This window comes from Oncorhynchus masou, chromosome 1 (assembly GCF_036934945.1).
Source record: "Oncorhynchus masou masou isolate Uvic2021 chromosome 1, UVic_Omas_1.1, whole genome shotgun sequence".
NCBI lineage: Eukaryota > Metazoa > Chordata > Actinopteri > Salmoniformes > Salmonidae > Oncorhynchus > Oncorhynchus masou.
The window spans coordinates 72,925,735-72,936,059 of record NC_088212.1 but is presented as its reverse complement, the minus strand read 5'-3'; positions in this window follow the sequence as shown (position 1 = coordinate 72,936,059).

The following is a 10,325-nucleotide window of genomic DNA, read 5'->3' as shown; positions in this document are numbered from 1 at the left end:
GAATGTAGTGTAGGGACCATGCCAAGGCCTGTCAAGGTGATGCAGGAAGGTGGCACTGTAGAGATCTCATAATTCATCATGTGTATCTATGGGTGGCACTGTGTGTCATGAAGTATTTCTCAGGAACAGATTGCTGTCAATGATTCCCGTTGGACGACCGAACCTGTCAAGACCTGTCATGATCATTGGCAGCTTGCTGACTCAGGTTGGGTGGGTGGTTGCAAGTACACACACTGAGATCTTGAGAATAACTTTATCTGTTTGGAGGCAGCTGGTGTTTTCCCTTCCAGATGTCTCCAGATATAGGCCTACAAGCTAGTTCAGACTAACACACCCTACCTTTAAACTCACCATTGACCTGAAATTGAACTGAAATTAACTGAAGTGAAAGAAATGATTGAATATCACTCGTAATTGAAAAGTCCATTGGACAAGATACATTTATATTGCTGTTTGCATTTTCTATGAATGAATACATTCAAAGCTTTGGTTTGAAAAAGTCCAATCCTTTGTTTCCACTGTGTTTCATTAGGACACAAGCTAAACTGATTTCAGTCCCTTATTGCATAGTTTTGAGTGAGAACAAAAACAAGTATTAGTGAGGTCATCAGATGTGCCTTTCCTTACTCTGAAACAGTGACATCACTTTGGGAGTTCAGAATCCATGGCTACTCATTACAGGCTGTGGTAACGCTTTATTTGGATAGTCCATCTGTAGATGCTCTACAGACTATCAGTAACATTTTCAACTAACTAACTACTAACCCTAACCTTAACTCTTACCCTTATACTAAACCCTGACCGTAACATTAGCAAGCAGCTGCTTATCAATAGATCATTGTTGATAGTATGACCATGTGTAGAGCATCACCAGATAGAAAATCCAAACTATCCCAAAAAAAGTGTGACCCAGTGTAACATATACGCTAGGAGTCAGGAAGCAAGTACAGGGAGTGAATATTTAATAAATAAACGAAGATGGAACAATACAAGAAACACGAGTAGTGTACAGACATGAAACACAAACAGTCAATAACGCCAAGGGAAAGAACCAAAGGGAATGACAGTTATAAAGAAGGTAATCAGGAAGGTGATGGAGTCCAGGTGAGTCTGATGAGGCGCTGTTGTGCGTAACGATGGTGACAGGTGTGCGTAATAATAGACTGGCGACCTCGTGCACCGGAGAGGGAGTATAGGTGACAGTAACCCCACCCTGACACGCGACTCTAGCCGCAGGACTCCGACCAGAGGGACGATCCTGGGGTCCAAAAGCGGGCCGATCGCTTCTGCTGAGGCGCGGAACCTGGCAATGCCAGCTAAGGCATAGGAGCCTGACGAGCCGGCTGAGGCATGGGAGCTTGACGAGCTAGCTGAGGCATCCTCGGTAGCGTCCGCCACAGACGCTTGACGGGAAAACTAAGAATTGAGATCCTGTTGAGCCAGCTGAGACATCAGGACGCCGACATCAGGAAGCCTGACGAGACAGCTATGTCAGAGGCCCTTGGACCCGACGTCACCAGTAAAAAAGAAATACAAAAATACAAAAATCACTGTTGCTTCCCTTTGGAGAGGCGTTATTCTATAAGGTGTACGCTAGGAGTTGGGAAGCAAGTACAGGGAGTGAATATTTAATGAATAAACGAACATGGAACAATACAAGATACACGAGTACCGTACAGACATGAAACACAAACAGTCAATAACACCTAGGGAAAGAACCAATGGGAGTGACAGTTATAGGGAAGGTATTCAGGAAGGTGATGGAGTCCAGGTGAGTCTGATGAGACACTGGTGCGCGTAACAATGGTGACAGGTGTGAGTAATAATAAGCAGACTGGCAACCTCAAGCGCCGGAGAGGGAGTATACATGACATCCAGGCTGTTGACTAATGTCTACTGTGCTTTCAGAAAGTATTCACACACCTTGACTTTTTCCACATTTTGTTGTGTTACAAATGTTTTACATTTATATTTTGTTTCACTGGCCTACACACAATGCCCCATAATGTAAAATTGGAATTATGTTTTTAGACATTTTTACAAATGAATACAAAATGAAATGCTGAAATGCCTTGAGTCAATAACTATCCAACCCTTTTGTTATGGGAAGCCTAAATAAGTTCAGGAGTAAAAAAGTGCTTAACAAGTCACAAAATAAGTTCCATGGTCTCACTCTGCGTGGGGGTGGGGGGGGGGGTTGGGAAGAAGGATGGGGGACTACATCCTTGTATCGATTACCAGGGTTTAAATAACATTACCATCAAGAACTGTTAACCTCTTCCTCTTATGTCGTCAACTTTTGAGAGACTACAAGGAGCTACGGTTTTCTCAAAATTGGATTTAGGGAACGCGTACAATCTGGTGCGCATCAGACAGGGAGACGAGTGTAAGACAGCGTTCAACACCCCTAATGGACATTATGAGTACCAGGTCATGCCGTTTGGACTTACTAATGCTCCCACCGTTTTCCATGCCCTAGTTAATGATGTGCTGCGCAACTTCCTTCACCAATTCATGTTTGTGTACCTGGATGACATCCTCAACTTCTCCAGGTCCATGGTTGAACACATCCAACATGTTCGCAATATCCTTCAAAGACTCCTCTCTCATCACTTGTTCGTGAAAGCCAAAAAGTTTCACGTACCTCAGATATCAAATCAAATCAAATTTATTTATATAGCCCTATAGTACATCAGCTGATATCTCAAAGTGCTGTACAGAAACCCAGCCTAAAACCCCAAACAGCAAGCAATGCAGGTGTAGAAGCACGGTGGCTAGGAAAAACTCCAGAGAAAGGCCAAAACCTAGGAAGAAACCTAGAGAGGACCCATGCTATGTGGGGTGGCGAGTCCTCTTCTAGCTGTGCTGGGTGGAGATTATAACAGAACATGGCCAAGATGTTCAAATGTTCATAAATGACCAGCATGGTCCAATAATAATAAGGCAGAACAGTTGAAACTGGAGCAGCAGCACGGCCAGGTGGACTGGGGACAGCAAGGAGTCATTATTTCAGGTAGTCCTGAGGCATGGTCCTAGGGCTCAGGTCCTCCGAGAGAGAGAAAGAAAGAGAGAAAGAGATAATTAGAGAGAGCACACTTCAATTCACACAGGACACCGAATAGGACAGGAGAAGTACTCCAGATAAAACAAACTGACCCTAGCCCCCCGACACAAACTACTGCAGCATGAATACTGGAGGCTGAGACAGGAGGGGTCAGGAGACACTGTGGCCCCAGCCGAGGACACCCCCGGACAGGGCCAACCCAGACAAGACGATCACATCAGTGACTCAACCCACTCAGGTGACGCGCCCCTCACAGGGACGGTATGAGAGAGCCCCAGTAAGCCAGTGACTCAGCCCCTGTAATAGGGTTAGAGGCAGAGAATCCCAGTGGAAAGAGGGGAACCGGCCAGGCAGAGTCAGCAAGGGTGGTTCGTTGCTCCAGAGCCTTTTCGTTCACCTTCCCACTCCTGGGCCAGACGACACTCAATCATATGACCCACTGCAGAGATGAGTCTTCAGTAAAGACTTAAAGGTTGAGACCGAGTTTGCATCTCTGACATGCATAGGCAGACCGTTCCATAAAAATGGAGCTCTATAGGAGAAAGCCCTGCCTCCAGCTGTTCGCTTAGAAATTCTAGGGACAATTAGGAGGCCTGCGTCTTGTGACCATAGCGTACGTGTAGGTATGTACGGCAGGACCAAATCAGAGAGATAGGTAGGAGCAAGCCCATGTAATGCTTTGTAGGTTAGCAGTAAAACTTTGAAATCAGCCCTCATCCAGATATCCTTCCTGGGGTACATTGTGTCTCAAGGATGAAACCGAGGTACTCACTGTATCACAATTCCAGTGGATCAGAAGTTTACATACACTAAGTTGACTGTAACTTTAAACAGCATGGAAAATTCCAGAAAATTATGTCATGGCTTTAGAAGTTTCTGATAGGCTAATTGACATCATTTGAGTCCATTGGAGGTGTACCTGTGGATGTATTTCAAGGCCTACCTTCAAACTCAGTGCCTCGCTGCTTGACATCATGGGAAAATCAAAAGAAATCAGCCAAGACCTCAGAATTCTTTTGTAGACCTCCACAAGTCTGGTTCATCCTTGGGAGCAATTTCCAAACACCTGAAGGTACCACGTTCATCTTTACAAACAATAGTACACAAGTTTAAACACCATGGGACCATGCAGCCGTCATGCCGCTCAGGAAGGAGACATGTTCTGTCTCCTAGAGATGAACGTACTTTGGTGCGAAAAGTGCAAATCAATCCCAGAACAACCGAAAAGGACCTTGTGAAGATGCTGGAGGAAACAGGTACAAAAGTATCTATATCCACAGTAAAACAAGTCCTATATCGACATTACCTGAAAGACCGCTCAGCAAGGAAGAAGCCACTGCTCCAAAACCGCCATAAAAAAGCCAGTCTACGGTTTGCAACTGCACATGGGGACAAAGATCGTACTTTTTGGAGAAATGTCCTCTGGTCTGATAAAACAAAAATGGAACTGTGGAAATGACCATCGTTATGTTTGGAGGAAAAAGGGGGAGACTTGCAAGCCGAAGAACATCATCCCAACTGTGAAGCACGGGGGTGGCAGCATCATGTTGTGGGGGTGCTTTGCTGCAGGAGGGTCTGGTGCACTTCACAAAATAGATGGCATCATGAGGCAGAAAAATTATGTGGATATATTGAAGCAACATCTCAAGACATCAGTCAGGAAGTTTAAGCTTGGTCGCAAAGTGGTCTTCCAAATGGACAATGACCCCAAGCATGCTTCCAAAATTGTGGCAAAATGGCTTAAGGACAACAAAGTCAAGGTATTGGAGTGGCCATCACAAAGCCCTGACCTCAACCCTATAGAAAATTTGTTGGCAGAACTGAAGAAGTGTGTGCGAGCAAGGAGGCCTACAATCCTGACTCAGTTACAGTCAGGAATGGCCCAGTCAGGAATGGGCCAAAATTCATCCAACTTATTGTGGGAAGCTTGTGGAAGGATACCCAAAACATTTGACACAAGTTAAACAATTTAAAGGCAATGCTACTAATTGATTGTGTGTAAACTTCTGACACACTGGGAAAGTGATGAAATAAATAAAAGATTAAATAAATCACTCTACTATTATTCTGACATTTCACATTCTTAAAATAAAGTGGTGATCCTAACTGACCTAAGACAGAATTTTTATTAGGGTTAAATGTCAGGAATTGTGAAAAACTAAGTTTAAATGTATTTAGCTAAGGTGTATGTAAACTTCTGACTTCAACTGTATATAGAGCCTTCATTGAGGTTAGAACTAAACCAGAAAACACTGTGTTGGGGAGAGTGGGACAGATCCACTGCAGTGTGTACAGACAGTAATGATAAAAAGCCATGGCCCCAAAGCCATGAGCGCATGAAGCCAGCTGGTTCCCATTGTTACCTTTAGTCTTGGAGTTTGATCAATGGTAGGCATTGTCCCCTATGTGCAGGTCCAGAATCTATAATTCCCTACCCTTGTCTATGATTATAATTTACTATGAAATGGACCCAAAACATAAGATGGACCCAAGACATTAGAGTACTCTCATAAGGGGAGATTCTCTAGTACAACATGGACCACATAGAATCTTAACCTCTAACACTACCTAAGAGAGGACTTCTTGGAGTTTGACTGGTCTTTATTCCATAATGGGTCTGGGGATAGGTGGGACGGTAGCGTCCGGGCTGAGGACCGCCAAAGTGTCTCGCCCCAGGAGGGTGAGTTGAGGTGTCCTGAAGACAGAGTTGTAAAGTAACTAACTAACTACTCTCGTTATTGTAATTGAGTAGCTTTTCTAAGTACTTTCCAAATCAGTACTCTTTCCACCCCTGGTGCGTAAGTGAACGAGTTTTTTTAAGTCAGTGTATGAGTTAGTGAGGAAAGAGGGACTGAGTGAGTGAGGGTGAATGGGTGAGTGAGTGAGTGAGTGAATGTCAGCTGGTCACATGGACAAGTAACAAACAAGTAACAGAGGGGTGAATGAGGAATTGAATGGGTGAAAGAATTAGAAATGTTTATTTCTGGCGTCTGAACTATATTGAAGATTGGCTTAATTTTTAATTGCTTTTTATTTATCAATATATTTTATGTTTAATTTATTTTAAAATGTTATAAGTATATTTTTAACAAATCCTTATTTTTTTACATACAGATGTGCCTTGTTGCAACTCATAAAATAAATGAACCTAGTTCCTATTATATAATAATTTCCTCTCTTCCTTTTAAAAATGTTATGCATGGAAAAGATCATGTGTAACAACATTCAGGTAACATTAGCGAAAATAGCTAATTATAAAGGTCAATATTTTCATTTGAAAATTAACTCAATTACTTGTACTCTGAGTACTTTTTACTTTTTTTACACCAGTAATTTTAATTTCTACTTGAGTAAAATTTCATAAAAATAACAATACTTCTACTTGAGTAGGCTATTTCAGTACTCTTTCTATGCCTGCCTAATGAGCAGATCTTTTTTGGCTGAGCGTTTGTGTTATCCTGCTCTAGCCAATAGGATTGCTAGTTGGTACTCGGTAAAGGTCTGCTTATCTTTAGACTCAGGACTGTACATGTTAGTGTGGGCATCTAGACTTACTCAACCCTGGTCCCAGGCCCACCAAGGCTACATCAGATCTTCCCAAGTCGTTAGGATCTGAGGTCATAGTTCACATCAACACAGAAGCCTGTCCTAACTAATAGATTTAAGTATTGTAATTTACAAACAAATTGAGTTTAATTGATGGATCTTGAGTGACTTGAATAAAAAAGTGGAAAACAAATCAAGGATAATAATTGTGTAGGAGAGTGCTATGCATTCGTTTATATAGATTCCTAGAAAGTAATCCATAGTGGCAGATTCCTTGCTGGCATGCTCTAAAAATCCTCATTCATGTTTTGTAGCAATGGACTACCATCACAAGATACTGTATACAATGACTATACAAAACATTAGGAACACCTGCTCTTTCCATGACAGACTGACCAGGTGAATCCAGATAACCGGGTGGTAGTGGGCAAGTGATGACTATTTAACAGTCTGATGGCCTTGAGATAGAAGCTATTTTTCAGTCTCTCTGCCCCAGCTTTGATGCACCTGTACTGACCTCGCCTTCTGGATGACAGGGGGGTGAACAGGCCGTGGTTCCGGTGGTTGATGTCCTTGATTATCTTTTTGACCTTCCTGTGACATCGGGTGCTGTTGGTGTCCTGGGGGGTAGGCAGTGTGTGCCCCCGGTGATGCATTGGGCAGACCACACCACACTCTAGGGAGCCCTGGGGTTGCGGGCGGTGCAGTTGCCGTACCAGGTGGTGATACAGCCTGACAAGATGCTCTCAATTGTACATCTGTAAAAGTTGGTGAGGGTCTTAGGGGCCAAGGCAAATTTTGGGTGGACCATTTCAGATTGTCAGTGATGTGTATGCAGAGGAACTTTAAGCTTCCACCTTCTCAACTGCGGTCCCATTGAAGTGAATAAAGGCTTGCTCTCTCTGTTGATTCCTCAAGTCCCTGATTAGCTCCATTTTGTTGACGTTGAAGGAGATGTTATTTTCCTGGCACCACTCCACCAAGTCCCTCACCTCCTCCCTGTAGGCTGTCTCGTCATTGTTGGTAATTTGGCCTACTACTGTTGTGTCATCTGCAAACTTGATGATTGAGTAGAGGTGTGCGTGGCCACGCAGTCATGGGTGAACAAGTAGTACAGGAGGAGGCTGAGCACGCACCCTTGTGGGGCCCCTGTGTTGAGGATCAGCATAGTGGAGTTGTTTTCTACCTTTCCCATCCAGGGTCAGCCCGTCAGGAAGTCCACAGGATCCAGTTGCACAGGGCGGGTTTCAGTCCCAGGGCCATGTGTGTGCCATTCAGAGGGTAAATGGCCAAGATAAAAGATTTAAGTGCCTTTGAACAGAGTATGGTAGTAGGTGCCAGTCACATCGGATTGTGTCAAGAACTGCAATGCTGCTGGGTTCAACAGTTTCCCATGTGTATCAAGAATGGTCCGCCACCCAAAGGACATCCAGTCAACTTGACACAACTGTGGGAAGCATTGGAGTCAGCATTGGCCAGCATCCACTTTCAACACCTTGTGGAGTCCATGCCCCAACGAATATTAGGAAGGTGTGCCTAATGTTTTGTATACTCCGTATACATGTAACTATTGATAATCTATACTGAACAAAAATATAAATGCAACATGCAACAATTAACTATTTTACTGAGTTACAGTTCATATAAGGAAATCAATCAATTTAAATAAATCATTAGGCCCTGGTCTATGGATTTTACATGATTGGGCAGGGGCACAGCCATGGGTACCCCACAAAACAGCTTTATTACAGACAAAAACCCTCCTGTTTCATCAGCTGTACTGGTCGCTGGTTTCAGACAATCCCGCAGGTGAAGAAGCCAGATGTGGAGATCCTGGGCTGGAGTGGTTACACGTGGTCTCTGGTCATGAGGCCGTTTGAACACACTGCCAAATTCTCTAAAACGACGTGTAGGCAGCTTATGGTAGAGAAATGAACATTCAATTCAGCTCTGGTGGACATTGCTGCAGTCAGCATGTCATTTGCACGTTGGCATCGTGTTATGTGACAAAACTACCCATTTGAGAGTGGCCTTTATTGTTCTTATTCAATCAGCATCTTGATATGCCACACCTGACAGGTGGATGTATTATCTTGGCAAAGGAGAAATGCTCACTGACAGGGATATAAACAAATTTGTGCAAAAAATGATTTTTTTTTCTGTATATGTTAATGTTCAGTATAGAATTATTTTCTCCTCACAGTGTTTGATCATATTTTGATTTCCTTTCTAAACCCAGATCAAATACAAATTATAAACAATGGTGGTGACCTTTTGAATCCATAGATGTTTCTCTCTATATCCATATACAGTGGGGCAAAAAAGTATTTAGTCAGCCACCAATTGTGCATGTTCTCCCACTTAAAAAGATGAGAGAGGCCTGTAATTTTCATCATAGGTACACTTCAACTATGACAGACAAAATAAGAAAAAAAAAATCCAGAAAATCACATTGTAGGATTTTTTATGAATTTATTTGCAAATTATGGTGGAAAATAAGTATTTGGTCACCTACAAACAAGCAAGATTTCTGGCTCTCACAGACTTGTAACTTCTTCAAGAGTATCTTCTGTCCTCCACTCTTTACCCGTATTAATGGCACCTGTTTGAACTTATCAGTATAAAAGACACCTGTCCACAACCTCAAACAGTCACACTCCAAACTCCACTATGGCCAAGACCAAAGAGCTGTCAAAGGACACCAGAAACAAAATTGTAGACCTGCACCAGGCTGGGAAGACTGAATCTGCAATAGGTAAGCAGCTTGGTTTGAAGAAATCAACTGTGGGAGCAATTATTATGAAATGGAAGACATACAAGACCACTGATAATCTCCCTCGATCTGGGGCTCAACGCAAGATCTCACCCCGTTGGGTCAAAATGATCACAAGAACGGTGAGCAAAAATCCCAGAACCACACGGGGGGACCTAGTGAATGACCTGCAGAGAGCTGGGACCAAAGTAACAAAGCCTACCATCAGTAACACACTACGCCGCCAGGGACTCAAATCCTGCAGTGCCAGACGTGTCCCCCTGCTTAAGCCAGTACATGTCCAGGCCTGTCTGAAGTTTGCATGAGAGCATTTGGGTGATCCAGAAGAAGATTGGGAGAATGTCATATGGTCAGATGAAACCAAAATATAACTTTTTGGTAAAAACTCAACTCGTCGTGTTTAGAGGACAAAGAATGCTGAGTTGCATCCAAAGAACACCATACCTACTGTGAAGCATGGGGGTGGAAACATCATGCTTTGGGGATATTTTTATGCAAAGGGACCAGGACGGCTGATCCGTGTAAAGGAAAGAATGGATGGGACCATGTATCGTGAGATTGAGTGAAAACCTCCTTCCATCAGCAAGGGCATTGAAGATGAAACGTGGCTGGGTCTTTCAGCATGACAATGATCCCAAACACACCACCCGGGCAACGAAGGAGTGGCTTCGTAAGAAGCATTTCATGGTCCTGGAGTAGAAAGTCTGTGTTGCCCAGCAACAGCCCCAAAACATCACTGCTCTAGAGGAGATCTGCATGGAGGAATGGGCCAAAATACCAGCAACAGTATGTGAAAATCTTGCGAAGACATCAGAAAATGTTTGACCTCTGTCATTGCCAACAAAGGATTGAGATAAACGTTTGTTATTGAAAAAAACACCTTTTTCCACCATAATTTGCAAATAAATTCATTAAAAATGCTACAATGTGATTTTCTGGATT